Genomic DNA, 21,256 nt, shown 5'->3' with positions numbered 1-21,256 from the left:
TGGTAAAAGTAAAGTCGGCGGGAAAAGGGATTTTCCCCTCGGCTGAGTTATAATGAGAAAAGTAATTCCAATTTAAATAATATTCCGAACTGCCGGAGAAAATAATATCCGCGATTACGTTGAAACTCGCGGAAGAGGAAACTAATTCCGAAAGATAGCTCAGCTTAGCGATCTTCTCGGGAACATCAAAGAACAATCAATTGAACTTAACGGCAAGCGTTATAAACTCTTTAGTATTATTACGAAAAACACCTGTCACTCGCGCCGCCAAAACTTTATTATTCAGTTGTGGCCAAAGAATTTCTGTTAGCCACGATCTTCCTGAGAAATTTAATTGATTTTTTTAGTTTTCCCGTAAAAATATTAAAGATAGTTTTTATCCGTTCTTAATATTTTATATATCATTCAGTGAAAAAAGAAACCATAACATAAAGTATTAGAGATATTAACGTTACCTGTATCAAATCCTTTCTTTCTTTCTTTTCCGAATGTCATCTACAATTTTGACGTCTATTGTACTACATATTACATTAGCAACACAGTCAAAAAATATCTTATTTAATTACAGAAGATATTTTTCTCTCAGCTTTTACCAAATTTTTCCGGCTTTGTTTGCAGCTAAGAATAGCTTCGCAAATCCGTGGACCGTGGAGTTGAAGCTATCTTATTGAAGCAACGGGACGTTTCTCGGGGCCGTCGTATAATGCACGTCGGCCCACCGTTATAACAAGCCAATGGCATATTATCAAGTCGCAAACTCCGAGGGTAAACACGCCTGTGCAGCTCGTATCCGGCAGCACTTTCATACCTGCTGGAAAATTTACCCTTGGAATTCCGCACTCTCCGACTCGTGATTAACCTATCACAATAGTGACTTGGACATCGTATTACATTCCGCCCCAGTATCATTCCCGGCTGTAAAGTAAATCACGCTTTCCCGCGTGCTTCTTGCGCCAATACTTCACATAATACGCTGCCATACGAAACGTTTGTCCAAATTATACTGATCAACAAAAAAGTATGATAAATATATTTCAAAATATACCGATTATTAATTTATATTGAATCTTTCTCTAGTATTTCATTTTAAAAATGAGAGACAATTGTGTAAAATTTTATTTGTTTGTAAGATTAATATTAAATTTCTTACTTTTATTTAAAGAGAGTAAATAAATCTCAATTTTCTTTTATTTTCACAGATGAATTATCTGTGTGATGTATGTGTAAAAAAAATTATTTTCTCGATTAATGGTGATAAATGTGATATCACATTTGTACGAATTATTCGGTGAACATAACGTACCAATTATTAAATTCTGTCTCGAAACTTGATTTATCTTGATTTACTATTTTATTTTAAAATACTAATTTTTGATGGCACTTTGATATGCAGAATCTTTTTTCTTTTACATAAATTACACATATAGAAAAGATTATATATAACGTTTTATCAATTTTAATCGAAAAAAGTGCTATTTTTGCGAGACAGTATCTGTATTTTTAATATGCTGAACAGAAAAGATGAAACGCTTGATTCCTCTTTTTGACAACTCGGTTGTATTAAAATATAGCCTGTTACAACGATACGGAAATAGATAAATGAAAAATAGAGGTGCTAATAAAGATGCAAATATTTAAGACGGTGTTTTTTTTAGTGCATTGATGTGCTAATAAATAAACAAGTATTACACGCGAAAATCAGACGCCTTGCTCAAAACTTTACATCGACAAGAACTTAATAAAATATGACTAGCAAATCTATGCATGTTTCAAACAAATTACGTTGAACGTGTATGGAAGATCTGGATTTTTATCCAAGTAAAGAACGAATATTCAAGAGAGAGAAGAACCGCTCGTCGACTTTCTCGCAAAAATTGAATGTTTCGCCAGAGCCAATAGCGCCTGATCTGCATCTTTGCAAAATGAATATCGGAAACTATATACGTGTGCACATCGATGAGCGCGCATATGCTCGCGGAATATCAACCAACCGATTAAATCGATTCCACCATACGTTTTCATAAGCAAATATCGGAAAAGCTGTTAGTCTTTATTAACTACAGCAAACTCAATCATCTCTACAGAAAGCAAACATTGAATAATTACTCTGTGACAAAATCTTTTTTGAAGAAAAGCCGATATTTATTTCGAATATTTTTTCGCGGTCATAACATCGTCGAGCAGTTAAAACAGTCGTGCAACTTGCAAATTTTCGACAAGATACCCAGGATGTTCCAATTCTCTCCGCGAGGTCACGAGGCAGACGGCGGTGGAACAGAAGCGAAAATACTCATCGACCCTCTTCTGGGAGGTTGAATAAACCCCCCGAGATAGGGCAGCTTGTCTCAGGGGCTCGAGAAAAGGAAATTAAATAGATAACATTTGCCATCGCGAGAAGGCGGGAACCTAATCGGCCCACGACCGCGCAAGACAATTTCATCCGTCGCTAACAGCCGGCGATACGTTTGAAGTTTACTCGTTGACTCCCATCCGACAAGGGTGGGAAAAGCGCGACGTATATCCTGCTTGATATCTTGTCCCTCTCCCCCTCGCATGTTTGTATAAGCTCTCAGGGACGCGAGTTTAACGCGGTCGCCGCCGACGTGGAAGATAAACGCGGTCTTTCACGTTTCGTAACGATGGTCCGACGAAAAAGCGGAGAAACAAAGAAAGAGAAAGAAATTTATATCGTGTCGTGGGAAAAATTCTCTTAGGTATAAAAAACATATTGCAACGTTGCAGTAAATAAACGAAGGATTTAAATTAACAATTTAACGAAATGTAAATAAGATGTACAGGATGTCTCGTATATCTCATTCTTCTTTTTATCTATAGTTAATTAGCTACACAAATCGAAATTTTCTTAGAGAAAATAAATATGATTTGCGCTGCATTTAACTTTCATTTAAATATGATATGTCCAATTTGATATAATTTTTTAACTATAAGCTACGAATTAAAATTTTCTTAATAGAACTCGAACGTGATTTACAGTACAACTTTCATTTAAGTATGACGTGTCTGATACGTGAATAACGGCACATTCTTAAATAGATTTGACTCAGAGATTCCTATTCGAAGGTGATGCTTTCTCGAAACAAACTCAGTTGGGTGTATAGTAATAGTAACCTTTTTGGGACGCGACGAGTTTTTCCCATTTTCCCGCAAAACACGTGTAAAGTTAAGACGCAAGTGACGGTATCGACTGAAAACAGACGTTAGAAATCGGACGTTAAAGTCCAATTCACGCTAAAACAGCATGTCGCCGTTAACGCCCGACAATGTTTTGCGGAACGACAAGAAGAATTTCACAACGACATAACGTGCGAATGAGAAATCTGCGAGAAGCGCATTTTCTCCATGTATAATGCTCTGCGAGACGTGGTTCTTACTGTGTTTGCATATTCGTTGTTTAGCTGAATTAACATAATTCATGTAATCTAGAAGTGAGCTCTTATTCATTATATATATAACTTCATATGGAATCATACATGAGAAAGTCTTCATATTTCTTATTTTCTTATAGTTTTCTATATATGCACAACAAACAATTGAAGATAATTTGTTAATATAAGTACGTTGTCAGTCATTCTCTTTTAGAGTTATATAAACTTATTTAGGACAAATTAAATTTTTCACAGTTAATTATTCGATAATGTGTCCATGATTTGATCGATTAAAATTCTTAAACAAAATGAAAGTTGTATACCGATTTTTATGTATATATGACAACAATGCGGCAATTTTGTTCTCAACTAAAACTCGTGTCGACTAAAGGAAAGAAAGCGGAAATGCATTTCCAAGAAACGCGTACGAATCGTAACAGTTATACGAGAACCGTGAAACTGCGTATGGTGTGTTACATCCGGTTGTTGCCTTGAAAATTTACGGAAAGGCTGGCAGGTGCATCGGTCGCTCTCGTATGCTCGATACTTCGACCGCGACGATGCCGCAGAGAAATAAAAGCGGATAGTTTGATGGTCGGAAGACGCTTCCGACTTTCGTTGTGGTTTGAAGAAATAGATGAATTAAAAAGTTAAATGACTTCGAAGCTTAGTCAAATGTAAATGCCAACACGTTTGATTAAAAAATGAACTCGATTAAGGAACTTGATGAATCGAAATAGCGACGGAAGACTATTATAATTTTAATAGATTTGAAAAAATTGGTTGGAAACCAGTAAAAATATTAATCCATCAATATAATACGCCGAAAATATTATATTGTGATTAAAAAGTGTAGGCGCTGCGAGAGAAACTTTCAATCATTTCTATATTGTGTTGCTGCATCTAATGTTCAATATTATACATGTATATGTACATACACACACATAGTTGTGCTAGCAATTAAAATTGTATATAATCGTAAAGAAATTTACATTTTACATACATATTTTCAAAGAAAACCTTTTTCTTATTTTATAGAATTTCTTCTCAATTTTAATTTAATTATATATAACGAGAAGCTTCTCTAATGCATGACCTAATAAATGCACTATTTGTAAAATAACTTCGTCTGTTGCTTAAAACATTGGATATTTCACGCACAATAGAATTGTTTAGGTTGGAATTACAAGGATGTACCTCGAGGAAGTAATCGATAAGGAAGTTCAAAAAGTGTCTCTACCTTTAGTTTTACAGATTTAAAATATTTCAAGTATCCCCCTCGATGTATCGAAAATGTTACAGTCTTGAATTATCATCGTAAAACTTTCGTAAACTAGGCTCGAAACTGACGTGAGCAGCGAATCTTTTAAGAAGCTTGACAAATAAAATTATTCATGAAATGTACTACACGGCGTCAGCTCTGATACCCAAAACTCTGACGAAATCTAACTTTGACATATTACCGCGTCAAGATGCATTCTTGCTTGTAATAATCATTAATTTAAGCAGCAATATGAAAATTCTAGTTTATTAAATTTTAACACAAGTTAAATTATTAATTAATTTTTCGTTCAAAGGATATGACTTCGCGTACAAAAGATATATTCATTGCGATTATAAATCAGTCGTTTTCCGATATTTTTTCATACCTTTTTATGTGTTTTCTAAATATATTCATAAATTAATTAAGTTCGTTCTTTGTAATTTTGAACTTCTTGTAGTTTATCTTTTTTCTTTGTCCATTAGATTTCTATTTATATTATATGCTCAGTTTATTTTAAATGTTCGACATAGTACAACTACAAAGAACAAATCTATGAATTATCACAAGCGATCTTCATACAAAATAAAATCAAATTAAAACCCAGTCATATTTGATGCTAGATATGAATTCGGAGCTTACAGCGTCTAAAGAGATGATGTCGACATAATCTTACCACATTTTATAAAACATACAACTGTCTCAAAGCCAAAGATTGCGAAGGAGACGTAAGATATGCGATGGAAGAAGATAAGCGAGTGTCAGGGGAGAAGTCAATAAGCAGATTTATTTATATAAAGACAACCTTCGATATCCCGACGGATATACATATGTCGCCAATGCGATATAGCATGTCTAGCTGTCTATTTCCGTCTTTGCGTTATGTGAAGGTCTCTAAGAAGGATCTCTTATAAAAGATAGCCAAAAAGACCCACTGGAGTAATTTGAAGAAAATGAACACGAGAAAGGGAAAAGGAAAGGGAGAAGTGTCTATTTGAAGTTACACATATGTATGTATGAAATATACAGGGTGATTCAAAAGGTTACTGCCAAACTTAAGGAGCGTACAGAGGGGCCAAAATAGAATTTTCGATTAAGAACCTATATGTTACCCGAAGTAATTATGAGTCAGTGCAGGCCTTTGAATGTATAAAACTCGGCTAATACCGCAATGAAATAATCGTAATTTGCTATACTCTTCCACTAGCTTTATTATGTTTTGAGTCACTCTGTATATTCTGACCAATATAGTCAAATAAACATCAAATGTATGGGACCCTTTTTTTATTATTCCACCGAAATAGGGATTGTATCCCGAAGCGCTTCGCCATCCGCGTCACTCTCTCTCTCTCTCTCTCTCTCTCTCTCTCTCTTGGGTTTTAAAATATTAAATATAGAAAGACCCGTGCGCGCGTGAGACGGGTTTGCACGGATTCCCGCAGAAATAAAAATAACTCAAACTAAAGTATTATATATACGCGCATTTGAAGGCGGACAGTATGTATTCTGTATGAAATATATATAATTTTGTTTATCATCCCTCTTTTCCGAGATATAAATTCACTTCTCTCTTAAATAAATAAGTAAATAAGAGAATCTGATACGCAATAAATTCCAATTTCGAGAAAAAATAAATAAGAATTAAACTCAGTGAGGTTTCTACGAGTATAATGCACCATGTGAGCGTACAGATGTCTCTTTTCTGCTATTCGTTCGTCTTTCACGGTAGAAGTTCTTCCGAATTGTCACATTTAGTTATTTGGTCAAGAAGTCTTAAGTAAACAAATATCCGCGCGTGATAAAAATTGACATAAAAAAGAAGCAACTTTTATATGTTTAGAACAATATGATAAATCACAGTGAAAGAATTATGTATGTTTCTTATATTAACAGATATTTATAAGATTAGTGCGGTCAGATGGATTATTTTCAAAATTTAAAGGCATTTGTATTTTTTATTGAAAATAAACTTGCCTTTCTGTTAAATTATTTTATTTATGCGTAATAAATGTAAATTTTTATAGACAGGTGATTCAAACCGTCGAGTTCAAATAACGTTGCAAAATTTTGTTCAAACGATTTCATCAAAAATAGGAGAAGAACGGCGAAGGGTTCTTTACTCTTTACACTATGCATGAATATCATATCGACATCACGCGGCAACATACCTACGTCCCTGAACGCTCTGAGATGATACGTGCTGTGTTGTATTTGTATCTTGGATCGCTACGGTCATCGGTTTAGAACGTACAATGCATTCTGCATTCTCCGAATCACACGGGAGTGCTATACAGTCATTGCCGTAGTACCCACAGTTTATGGTGAATTCCGAACCGCGTGAGAATTATGATGTGCATATTATGCAATATATGTAGACTCGATTTAAATCTTAATGTAAATTCTAAATATTTTACAGATCAAAGGTATTATATTTAGTAGACAATCGCCGTTATCAGGAAATAGCATATCTCTTTCACGAGAAGCTAATGCACTAAAAAATTGAGCGAATCACCTTTATTAATGTTATAAATAATATTTTGCTATTTTTTTTAACTACCATGTATGTCGAGATTTTTTATTCTAATGCAAAACAGTATTATGAAACTTTATTGGCTTAGTTAAATTAACATTGTTTTAGTTAAATTAATGACCTATATTGAGTAGGAGCAGTACCGACCTATAAGAATGGTTAAAAATGACTCAAATTCAATATAATTTGACACTAACGAATTTAACAGTATAATTATTTAGTAAATTAATTATATAGTATGTATCGCTAAAAAGACACGCGCAAACTGCGGACTATTGATTCGAGACAGTATTGGCATGCTAAGAATATTACATCTTGCACTTTTTCAGAAAATTCCAACGGAATACCGAGAGACTTGACGAGGACTTATGTCCCTCTCGTGCGTACACGTATCCTTAGGTACATGTTATCCGCGCACAAGTGTCTGCGTATGAGTGTAAGGATATATGTTTGTGTATGTCTGCCATCATGTTCGACGTAGGTACCAGGGCGGTGGCTTATCTCTACGAGTTTCTCCTAGAGTAGACCGAAGTGGAGTGAGCCATATTCTCCATCCACCTCCATTCTTACGACGTAGCGATGACGTTTCCACTGTCTCTATCTTGGCGACCCGATCCACCGTGGTTACCCGCGACGAATTATCGTGATTCGGCGTGGCTCCGCCAGCCGCGGGGTGATTCAATGCTGGTCGATAACGGCTACCGAGTCTCACTCTGATCAAACGATTTCGCCGATTAGAAAAATTACCGAACAAAAGGTGCGTTCTTTTTTATATCTCCATAACGAAAGACCGTGTTTCGTATTATCGTTCTAATTTATTTATATCACGTTATCCGGTAACGGTCTAAAAGACGAATCTAATCTTCGGGCTAATTATTGTGAGAAATCTATCTACTATTATCAAAATATGAAATCTCGCTATTGATGATCTATCGATTCTGATTGATGCTTACAAGCTTCTTTTCGCTTCCGACATCAACATGAGACGTTGGATCGCAATCGAGTCAAATAAATTTGCCTATCGAATTAAAAATACGCGACGGTTCGATCTACCGGTCTCCCAGGAGGCTGCGGTTCAATTATAAAAAGTCATCAGAGGTCTGTACCTTGTTTGCGTCACTTGTGGGACCGTGAACTTTTGCGTGTAAGATTTATTTACACGCAAAATACGCGGACTGTTCACGACTTCGATTTATCCAAGATTATCCAACAAATCTCATGATATGCTAAATGAAATAGGATAAGACGAGATCTTCGTTGCTATTGATAGTCACCATATTGATGCAATATTTTTCTCTTCACCGCTTTTAGATTTTTTACGAGACAAATTTGAAACATATCATCATTCAGTGTAGAAATTAACTGGATTATAAATTTATCACCACGTTATTCATTTTCTTGTAATGCAAGCAGATTTTCAAACTTTTTTAAGAATACACATTTAATTAGTTCGCTGATAAAAATTAGATAATTCAATATATATATCTGTACATCACGAAATAATACGATGATATAAATTTTTATCCGTTTTTTATACACTACCGTGAAATATTTAAGAAAAAAATTACGTAAAAATTGCACACATACGTATATTTAGAAATAAAAAATTATAGGTTTAATCAGATTGTCTCTGGAGTATCTGATAGACGAATAAGAATAGACTCGCGCGGTGTATAGTGTATTAATATTCAGTCCCCGGATCAAACTCAGTTTCTAACTTTTGTTCTGAAAGTGTAGCCATGGCTCTCCTATCTGGAGTGTTTTCCCTTTGGGTCTTCCCACCTCTCTACATTTCTGTTATCCCAATACACTGAACTCGAGAACCGCATGCACCGATCGTACCATAAATCACGGAGATACTCTTAACACGGGGAATGTCCTTATTCAGGATCTTGCTTTTTGAAATGTTAAAACGATAAACGGATCACTTTGACACCGCGCATTTCGTCCGGAGTCCATACATCGAAAATTCATTGTCGTCTCGTGTGCGCGGCTTCCGTTAAAATTTTCATGCAACAGCGATATGTCGACTGCATAAAGTCGAATCGAATCGTTCCTGAATCCTGCTCGAATATACATGCGTTTGTATCGGGCACGGTTTTCCGCTTAAACTGGCCACTCACGCGCTCGGGATTTCGGGAAAATTCGTCAGCTACTTTTCAAAACTTGTCGACAAATCCTCGAAACCGGATTTCGAATTTCGTTCAATATCGAAGTAAAAAAAATTAAATAGCCTCGAGATTGACAATAAAACGGCGGCAAACATTTTTGAGATAAAATTTGTTATGCTTATATTTGCATAAAATGAATGAATCATTTAATGTAGGAGATAAAATAATAGTGTTAACTATTAATCTCAAGAACTGAAAAAACTGCTGCATATATAATAATATAATTTTATCATTTATTTAATTTCCTTCAAGTAAAGAGTGATTGTAAAAACAGATTATTTACACAAATTTCTTTAACGGTTCTTTACACATGCTTCTCTTGACACCTATGTACATTTATCAACTCATTCTATTACCGTGAGTGTAAAGGCACATATCTCCGTGGAGTAAGAGAGCGGTGAATATGTATGACATAAACATACTTGAAACTAATTTTGCCGATTGTAATTCACGAACATAATAGAAAGAGACGTTATTGCAAATCACTACAAAGAAGAGAGGAGCGTGGGGAATCGCCGAAGGCAGACTCCGGGGAAAATTTATTTATTACACGCTCACTACGAAGAAGAGAGGAGCGTGGGGAATCGCCGAAGGCAGACCGGAGGAGGATGAGCCAGAGAACAAGTTCCCTGGCGGAAGCGCCGGACCCCATTGTACCCTTCACTCCCAGCGAACTGGGAGGAGGGTACGGTGTACTCTTAGACCCTGTATCTCCCCACCGGGACCTCCCTTCGGTAAAGCCGAAAGTACTGCCCCAGTGGATCGTTGATACAGGGAGCCTTCTCACCACGGCTTGGTGGCACACCACGAGAGGGGGTCGCGAAGGCAGACCCTGAGGAGGACTTATTTATTACACGCTCACTACGATGAAGAGAGGAGCGTGAGGAGTCGCCGAAGGCAGACTCCGGGGAGGATTTATTTATTACACGCTCACTACGAAGAAGAGAGGAGCGTGGGGAATCGCCGAAGGCAGACTCCGGGGAGGATTTATTTATTACACGCTCACTACGAAGAAGAGAGGAGCGTGGGGAATCGCCGAAGGCAGACTCCGGGGAAAATTTATTTATTACACGCTCACTACGAAGAAGAGAGAAGCGTGGGGAATCGTCGAAGGCAGACTCCGGGGAGGATTTATTTATTACACGCTCACTACGAAGAAGAAAGGAGCGTGGGGAATCGCCGAAGGCAGACTCCGGGGAGAATTTATTTATTACACGCTCACTACGAAGAAGAGAGAAGCGTGGGGAATCGCCGAAGGCAGACTCCGGGGAGGATTTATTTATTACACGCTCACTACGAAGAAGAGAGGAGCGTGGGGAATCGCCGAAGGCAGACTCCGGGGAGGATTTATTTATTACACGCTCACTACGAAGAAGAGAGAAGCGTGGGGAATCGCCGAAGGCAGACTCCGGGGAGGATTTATTTATTACACGCTCACTACGAAGAAGAAAAGAGCGTGGAGAATCGCCGAAGACAAACTCCGGGGAGGATTTATTTATTACACGCTCACTACGAAGAAGAGAGGAGCGTGGGGAATCGCCAAAGGCAGACTCCGGGAAGGATTTATTTATTACACGCTTACTACGAAGAAGAGAAGAGCGTGGGGAATCGCCGAAAGCAGACTCCGGGGAGGATTTATTTATTACACGCTCACTACAAAGAAGAAAGGAACGTGAGGAATCGCCGAAGGCAGACTCCGGGGAGAATTTATTTATTACACGCTCACTACGAAGAAGAGAGAAGCGTGGGGAATCGCCGAAGGCAGACTCCGGGGAAGATTTATTTATTACACGCTCACTACGAAGAAGAGAGAAGCGTGGGGAATCGCCGAAGGCAGACTCCGGGGAGGATTTATTTATTACACGCTCACTACGAAGAAGAGAGGAGCGTGGGAAATCGCCGAAGGCAGACTTCGGGGAGGATTTATTTATTACACGCTCACTACGAAAAAGAGAGGTGCGTGGGGAATCGCCGAAGGCAGACTCTGGGGAGGATTTATTTATTACACGCTCACTACGAAGAAGAGAGAAGCGTGGGGAATCGCCGAAGGCAGACCGGAGGAGGATGAGCCAGAGAACAAGTTCCCTGGGGGAAGCGCCGGACCCCATTGTACCTTTCACTCCTAGCGAACTGGGAGGAGGGTATGGTGTACTCTTAGACCCTGTACCTCCCCACCGGGACCTCCCTTCGGTAAAGCCGAAAATACTGCCCCAGTGGATCGTTGATACAGGGAGCCCTCTCACCACGGCAAGGTGGCACACCATGAGAGGGGGTCGCCGAAGGCAGACCCTGAGGAGGATTTATTTATTACACGCTCACTACGATGAAGAGAGGAGCGTGGGGAGTCGCCGAAGGCGGATTCCAGGGAGGATTTATTTATTACACGCTCACTACGAAGAAGAGAGGAGCGTGGGGAGTCGCCGAAGGCAGACTCCGAGGAGGATTTATTTATTACACGCTCACTACGATGAAGAGAGGAGCGTGAGGAGTCGCCGAAAGCAGACTCCGGGGAGGATTTATTTATTACACGCTCACTACGATGAAGAGAGGAGCGTGGGAAGTCGCCGAAAAAGTAGTCGCGTATGCAATTCGTATCCGGAAATCAGGGAAGCGAATACTTGATGCACAAAGAAGGGAATCAGGACAGATAATTGCAGAATTTCGAAATTCAATTGAAAATCATCTAAAAACAAGCTTTTTACGCGGTTTATAGATGAGGAAATTATAATATCAAAAAAAGAAAGGTTCGAAAAGGTTGAGAGTCGCGCGATTGACGCTGAAAAAGAATTAGAAAATGATAAGAAGCGTTGTGCTTGCTGAGAATACACCCGGTGAAAAACGAGCATCAACACGACGTATAGAAGCTGAAGTCGTAACCTGTCAATTTTGTCATAAGAAAGGCCATACAGCAGATCGGTGCTGGCAAATCAATAAATTTCAGGGAAATAATAAGAACGGAAATCAAAATACATCTGGGTATCCGCAGAACATGATTAATAATAATAATAATGTTAATAATAATAATAATCAAAAACAACCAATAACTTCAGGTATACAACAAAACTCAAATAATCAAAATTCAAATTCAACAATAATATGCAGGTATTGCAAAAAATTCGGACATACGTTAGAAGAATGTCGCAGGCGTATATATAATAATAATCTCCGCCAGAATTCACAAAATCAAGGAAACGAACAGATTCCCGTGAGGACAGGGGCGACCCCGGGAAATTCCAAAATACGTCCCACACGAGTAGTATCGGGAAAACCAGAATCAGACTTCGAAGAGTAAATATAGTTGACATTGAAGATGTACCATCTGTGAAATTAAATGGTTCAAATTTTACGAGAAATTTAAAACTCTTAGTGGACAGTGGATCAGGCCCAAATATAATTAAAGAAAATTTTATTGCACCTGAAACCATAGTGGACAGAAATAAAATTCTGAAACTTAGTGGAATCACAACGCATCATGTGACCACCTTAGGGCTGGCACAGATAAATATCTTAGGATGTCTAGTTGTATTTTACTTAGTCGAGGATAATTTTCCGATACCACAAAATGGGATCTTGGGTTCAGATTTCTTTAAACAATTTCAAGTAAAAGTTAATTATGAGCAAAATCAATTAGAATGGAATAATACTTATATTCCCTTTGAAGAAAAAGAAGAAACTTTCATTATTCCTCCAAAATGTATTTCACAAATGCATATTAGAGTCGCAAATCCAGAACTAAAAGAAGGATATGTACCGCGATTAAACGTGACAAAGGGCATTTACTTAGGAAATGCTTTTGTTACGGTATAAGACGACAGGGCATATCTGCAAGTAATAAATACGAATGATAAAGAAGAAAGAATATATGTACCCACAATCAAAATATGAGTTTGAAACAATTGAAAAGCAAATTTTTAATTCCAATACAAACTCGGACTACTTAGGTAGCTCCATTCATAATTCCAATTCAAATTCAAACTCGGACTGCTTAAATAGTTCCATTCTTAATTCCAATTCAAACTCAAACTCGGACTGCTTAGGTAGTTCCATTCATAATTCAAATTCAAATTCTAACTCAAACTCTGAATTGAACTCAAGTTCAAACTCTGATACAATTCTAATTCCGAATTCTTAACTCAAGTTCAAGATTTTGTTTTCACGTAAATAAAGAGAAAAGGAAAGCTAAAATAATTAAAGCATTAAGATTAATGCCGCAAAGAAATGCCGCATATCTTGGGATAATCGACTCGCGCGGCTGCAGGGAAATAAGACGTTTCAAACAAGAGATGGAACTTGGTGCATTGAGATGCGCGGCGAGAACGCTGCCTCTAAGTAAAACAGGATAAAAATCGCGCGCGGATGAAACTACGCTTCGGAAAAAAACGCTCGGGCGTTTCCACCTGGAATCATCCGCACGTAACGTCGCGCCTCGGAATATGTTATCCATTACCCAATGGGGCAACACGGAACGTGAAGGAGGTGGAAATATCGTCGCGACGCGGATAGCACGAGGACATAAATACCATTTCGACTTGCCGGGCTGCGAGAGGATGGCCCGCGCGAGTCGACCGTGGCGCAAGCTTTGAATATTAAGCCGCAATATTAAAGCGAAGCAATCGCGTTGTGATGGGGGCAACGCGCATTCAGTAATGAAACAATAGCGAGCAATATGTGACTCTGTCGTCGCCAACGAAGATGAAAGTCCGGCAAATTCGCGGCAGTCTCTTTTCGTTCGCCTTCATGTTTGCGATTTTGCAAAATTTCTGCGAAACGCGTATCGATCTCGTCTTTAATATCCGAAATAGCGAGAACTCAGAGAAATCTTTAATAATAAAAAGCATTTTATTACTGTATTCAAAACTTTGTGCAATTCAATTGATCTCTAATGAGAACATGTGCATGAGTACTAATTTAAGGCACTTATAGTAAAATAGAAGATAGTAAAAATCTGAAGAAAGTTACAAATTTTTATACTTCTATTCGTAAAGTATTTTAAGTATCAGAGACATTTATGTCTATATTTTCTTGACTCCTGATGATGTCACTGGATGTTAAATGTAAATGACATAGACGCACACAATAAAATGTTGTTGGAGGCTCTTTGTCTATATTTTCCAACACAGTGTAGACACTTATCTAGAATATATATCTATATAGAAGTTGACGCAATTTATCAGAGACACTCAATGTACACGGCAGGTGCACCGCATACATATAGGCTATACCTATCAACAGGTCTCGCGTGATCGATCCCATGCTTTTAATAATTCCGATTTTTCTCGCGTAACGTAAAACCGCAAAAACTTGACAGATATATACGCGTGAAATGTGAAATGATCGTCGATGCACAGTGCCCCCAATGACATAATTGACATTGTTGTAAATTCAAGAAAGCAACATCGGACAGATTTCGCGAATTCTTATATATATATATATTCTCAAACTCTATTCGAATCTTTTATAATATCGTTCATGATATTTACAATGCAACTTTGAGTGCATTGCGAATTCCAAATCCGACAGACTCGAAATCCTGAAAGACGTCAACGTTCGGAATATTTCAGGAGATTTTCAGACGTACGGCAATACAATAACTACGCCATATTTGTTTGACTTACATTTGCCGTTTTACTATATGTATCCTTAAAAGATCTTCGCATACTTACTCAAATATATGTCTTTAATCTACTTTTCTCTAACTATACAATAATACGTTGAAGTATATTACAAATATATTCCGTTAAGTATTTTACATGTATTTCCATAATAATATTTTCTAAATCGATAAAAAATATTAATTAAAATTAAAAGATTTTAAATCGCTTTTACCATAAAACTAACTTCTATAGTCCAAATTTAACATAAATCAATTGATTTTTAGAATAATAGCATCTTATTAAAAATACTGTTCACGTTACAGTTTTGTAAATTAAAACTTGCAAAGTAATTTAATTACTGATCTCAACGCGGCAACTCGTTCGATCGTAATTATGAAATTCCAATGCATTCAGAAATGCGTCGAATGCGAGGCAATAGCTTTAATTCCGTCGTTCGTTCGTCACGTTTGAAAATTATATGTGGATGTTTATCATTCGTTTCGCGATAACTAAATAATTTCTTTTTAGCAAGGTAAATAATGGGCGATTCGACAGGCGTGGCCCGACCTTTCGAAACGGGACGTTATCGGGCGTTATCGGCCCGCGGTGGTGATTGATAGCGAGTAGGCTTTTATAATAATTGCTCGATCGCCGGTCGTATATAGGCCGTAATTGTTTACCGTAATTTGGCGGCTAAATATAAAGTGCGTCGCGTTGCTCAGGTTTCGGGGCGGAGGGCCGATGTCGATTAATATGATTGGAGCGTCTCTCGTCAAGAGACCTGTTCTAGATTAATTAGGAGCGCACGTGTACTTTTGACGCGGCGGCGCCTAATGCGGAAGTTAAGCTCACGTCACACCGTGCTTTTTCGTTAGCATCGTTATAGTGTTGTAGTGCAAGAAGCTTCAGAACGGCGATAAACTGTCCTTTCGAGTACGTCGTATATATAGTCGCTTTCTCTTCAGATTAAGTGTTCTTACACTTTTTTTTCGCTTTTTCTTAACTCTAATAGCTCTCGTGTTCTTTTGTCCAGTGATATTTTAGCGCAGTGAAAAGTATTAGATACTATTTTCAATTAATGCGCTCGTGTAAACCTTTTACGCTTACACGATCGTTATAACTACGGCATGGTGCTCTACAGCGTGATACTGCGGATACCATTTGTGCTTTGCCGAGATCGTTACGTGGTAATTGTCCGTCATTAAGACACTAAATAAAGCGCCGTGTTATAATGCAACTTGACATGCACCGTGTAACGAAGATGAAGCATTTGGAAAACGAACTATATTTGAAATTATTCATGTGTCATTTTATCTTAATGCGGTTTATACGATTGCATCCTGCAATAATTAATATACATATAGATACCGTATGTACTTCAGTCTACTAGGTACCTCTCCTCTAATTTTTGTTTGTTGAAAAATAAATCATCGGTTTTATAATAATATGAGGTATTCCTCCTATCAGGGACGGCCCTATTTCGGTGGGAATTTAGAAGCAAATTAAATTCAATTTAATTAAATTAAGTGATAGTAACTGTGCGCGTATATTTGCAGTGGATATGAAACTGTGCATTGGAACTTTGATATTATATCTAATCACATAAATGAAAGTTTTGAAGTAAAAAATTATTGCTCATTCTTTAAATCACTTAATTTGTATCAGAATAATATAATCTTATTTATAATTTTACATGCTGTGTATTTTGATGTGTGTGGATATTTTGTATATTAGATATGTATGTGTATACGGGTATTCTGGTTTTTTAAATATTTTTGTATTATATAGCATAACGTGAAATTATACATAGAATTCTGTTCTGAATTCGACGAGAATTATAGATTGTCTAAAGCTTAAAATATAGACATTATCTATGTCTTTTTTATATTGTATTATCTATTCATATAATGCTTGAAACTCTAATGCTTGAAACTTAATAAATTAACATATTATGCCAAAGGAAAAATGACTTCAAAAGAAAGAAAATAGTCATCTTCTAATAAAGGAGTCATTTCTGACAGATAACTAATGCTCGTTATTACAGTCCTTTGCGCTACTGCGACGTTTGTCCATTTCGTCGTTTCCACAGATCACGCATCCAGTTGCACACAGCATCCAGTGGTGTAACTATCGAGCAATCGATATTGCACGATATAATCCTATTTACCTCGTTAGGCACAGGCGAAACGTTAATTCCTCGGTCTCCCGTTCCGATCCCGGGGTTCTCCACTCCACAATTTCAACCCCCTTTCGCTCATCTGTCGACCACGTAACATCGTGACTGCCACATATATATACCTCTCGCGCTACATAATGACATTCGCCACGATTTCCGCACGGTAAATTAGACTCGAAATGAACGCGTGACTTTCTTGCAGCGTCCCGTGACGGGGTCTCTCTGTACGTGCCCCGCCGTTTCCCTCGGGGGTCGGGGAGTAACGATGGACGCGGGGCGTGGGTGGCGCGCGTTCGAACGACCGGGGAATTCCCGGGCATCTCGCGCTTTAATGAGGTGAGACGCGCCGAGTGGCCCAGAGCACGAGGTATTATTCGGGCAGGAGATTTAAAGTTTAGCCGATTCTGTTCTCGGATCCCTCGCCCCTGTGACTGAGGGATGTCGTGCGTAAATAATATGCTAATCCGTACTGTCTTTCCGTTCCCCGCCACGCCGCGCCGTTCCGCCCCCGTTCCGCCTCTTCTTTCAAATTCTTTTTCTGCCCCCGCCGCACCGCTGGTATCCGTCTCTTCTTCTTCCACTTCTTCTTCTGTCCTTTACCGGCCCTTCCTTTCTTCCACCGTCCGCTCTCTCGAACTCCTCTCTCTAATCTCGCGAAAGGCTAATGCATGTTATTCAGGCTGGGAAGACGGGAGAAACTCGATATCGACTTTGAATTTGTTCTTGTATATATAGCTCCGTCTTCTTTCGTTTCTGCATTGTAGCTCAAATGGTAGGAGCGTAGCAACGATAATTTCTTGATTCCGAAGGCTCATTTTTATGCGACACTAAGAAAGGCAACTCTTTTTTTACGGAGTTTCGATCGACGTAAATAACATGTAAGACATTCCTTCTTTCGGTATGTTATACGTTTGACATTAAAAGCATTTAATGTATAAAATTTAAATTATGAATATACTGCATGCACTGTAACGTATCGTGCCTATATTATTGGAGACACAACTATATTTAAATGAAAATGATTCCATTTCCGTCGATGCAATTTGACATCAAAACAGCAGTAGAAAGGTTGCATTGCTCATAATGTTTATTCAACAGTGAATCAATATTGATGGGATATAGGTGCCTAATGTCGCAAATGAACACAGGTTTGAATATATGTTAGGCTACGTCTAACCAATATTATCGTAACGTTAGAACATGGTATTGATAATGACATACGCGAACAAATTGGCGACATTGGACGGTCAAAGCCAGTGACTGATTGACAATATTGATGAAACATAATTAACCATAAAACGATATGCGCCGCGTATACTACAGTTTAAAGAGATATATCGCGTATCTCATATTCCACAAATCATACAAAAAATTTAGGGGTACATATTAAAATTAAAATAATAGAATTGTTAAGAGTAAAATAATGTATATTATTATTAATAACTTTTAAATTAATTTCATCAAACACGGTACTTTATATTATTTTAGTATATTCATATTCTGCCTAATCAAAATCTGTCGAAAGTAAATTTAATTAAATAAAGTTACAATAAAACAATATGAATAACAATTCTTTAAGAGCAGTTTGTTCAAACGGTAATTTAATAACGTGGCAATTTACCGATGAGAATAAAATGCGAATGGAGCATATGATGTCCACTATATATATATTTCACGTTGAATGTTTCAACGCTTGTGCAGCCAATATTTTCATGCGAAAAAGTGCAAGAGTGCGAATTCGCGGCGGTCTTTTTGCGTCTACCCGCGACGACTCGCAAACTTTTTCCACGGGAAAATTCTTAAATCTTTGAACGTGCGTATACGTTCACGCATATACGCGTGTGCGTTTGTGTGTTTATACAGAGTGGTCCAAGTTCTCATTGCCATTTCCTTTCATCTACAAATTCTTTGATCAATTCGATATTAACTTTTTCTTGAGGCTGCAGTAATTTTTGAGTCGCAAAGAATATAAAGTAAAAAATGTCTTACGGATTTAAATCTCTGTTCTTCAATTTATTTTTATTTATTTTAGCGAAATCTTAATTATCGGTTTTGGTACAATTATTTTTTCAATGTATTATTGCGTACTATAATATAATCAAGAAAACGTTCAATAAAATTTTCATTAGAAAAGTGTCTCTCTTTCGAATTATTCAATCGATCTACAATTATGAAAAGAGGTGCAGCAAACTTGGGGCACTCCGTATACTAGAGAAAAATTACCAGGCCAAAAGAGAAGACTTATTGAGCATATAGCCGCGGGCCGTAAGAAAAGTTTCGATCTGAGCGGCACGTTAACACAAAACTTTGCGGAAGTATAATTTTTACCTACTCAGAACTGAAGAAAGTATACGTCTGCGAATATCGAACAGCCATATCGTACTGGATATCTTGCGGAGACATTTATCCCTTTTTAATGCAGGAAAAATTGAACATGAAAATAACAAAAAATGAAAAAAATTTATTTAAGAATGTGTATATAATTTTATAATTTGATGCAAAATTAATATGTTATATATTCTGAAGAATAGAGAGATATAGAAAAGAAAATATATATCATATGTGTAGATAAATAAATTATGAAAACAACAATAGAAACGTAAAAATTTTTTTAAAGCGATTTGTTGATTAATCCCTTACAATTACTTACTTCATATTAATTATTTACTTTTCTAATACACAGCTTCATTATATATTGCTTTACAGATAAATTATCGTATTGAGATTTTTATATTTTATCCTATATCTTATCGAATTATTCTCTATCAGACTGTATACTTTATGAAGCAATAAGAGAAAGTTTACTTATCTATTATTTCGAGTAAATTATACTACACCGAATTTCCAAGAGAAAATTGAGTAATGTACGAGTGGGTTAAAATCACTGACATCTTTATTCCGCAGGAGAGGGTGTCGTTTACGTTTACTTCTATTTGCAAGAAGACAAGACTGCGAAGGCACGTGAGAGAGGGATCGAACAGTCAAGGGGAGAAAGTCTCGTCGCGGATTGAAGGCACAAGTCGAGCCACAGTTCTTATGTAGGCCTACCGAGTGGAGTTTACCGTAGTTCCCCGAGAAAATTTACGAGCACCAAGTTGATGGGGTTTCCGTGCTTGCGAATCTCGCCACCTAATATCTTTACAAGGACTCCTCGGAACTCAGTCGCTTCCCCACTACCACACGAAGCGTCTCTGTCGGGTACATCGCGAGCATGTTCGCATAATGGTATGATCTCTCTCGTGATCTTACTGTATCATTATCTTGCCGTAACGTATTATGGTTTAATACGATTGACATTTTCAAATCAGGGACTGGAGAGTAATATGTTTATCTATAGTTTTTATGCCCATGTTTTAGCAGAAGAAGCACGCCATTTCTATAATACGTCGCTTAGGATAAGAAACGACTTGATAACGGGATTAAATCAAACCAATTTTTCGTTGATTCATTGATTGATGTACTTAAAAAAAATAGCCACACGGAAGTTGAAAAAAAGAAGGAAGCTTTTAATTAAAATTTAATTTTAATGCTACTTTGTTTTATATGTATCTTAAATTATCTATAGATATGTAATATATTTCTTTTTTTTGCTACTTTTAATATTAAATTATTTTTGGACTATTTGACATATACAGACTTTCAGCTAAAAATTGGCCGACGTCATCATTAACTTTAATTAAATTAACGTTTCTCCCTCTTTATTATGGCTAAAATGAGTATTACGCGCCATCCATGGCTAGTTATAACCATGGCTGACGGGATGTACCCATGACAAACTAATTAATCCTTTCAGTTCTGTACATCATAGCGCAATATGTTGTTCCGCTCCATTACACATTTAACTATTGGCGTACGTGAAAACATATTTGCATTAGTAACGGACGAACATACAACAATAATCGTGATAAGATCAATTCAGCTTGTATAAAATATAGCAAAGTATACGATTAAAAAATGCCATTATTTTGAGCAGGATAAAAGTCTTTTCTTATACTTTATAGGGTTTTTTTGTCGCTTAACATTGTCCGTTCTTTGCGTCTAGACTCTAGACCTAAACAACTCTTCTGTTCGCCTTCCTCCGCTTCTACTTTCGCAAACTTCACTCCAGCCTTATCATCTTCCTCTCGATCCCTATGCG

General features: G+C 37.3%; 1 protein-coding gene across 1 annotated transcript in view; it reads right to left on the bottom strand.

Moving 5' to 3' along the window:
• The window catches only part of LOC143897341 (lachesin), a 156,039-nt gene that overhangs the window by 106,461 nt on the left and 28,322 nt on the right, over positions 1–21,256 (bottom strand). The window lies entirely within an intron of this gene.

The sequence above is a fragment of the Temnothorax americanus genome, unplaced genomic scaffold, assembly GCF_048541705.1.
Source record: "Temnothorax americanus isolate GAGA-0224 unplaced genomic scaffold, ASM4854170v1 Scaffold20, whole genome shotgun sequence".
Classification (NCBI taxonomy): Eukaryota; Metazoa; Arthropoda; class Insecta; order Hymenoptera; family Formicidae; genus Temnothorax; species Temnothorax americanus.
Note: the sequence above shows the minus strand (reverse complement) of the source record. Positions and strands in the feature narration are given on the sequence as shown.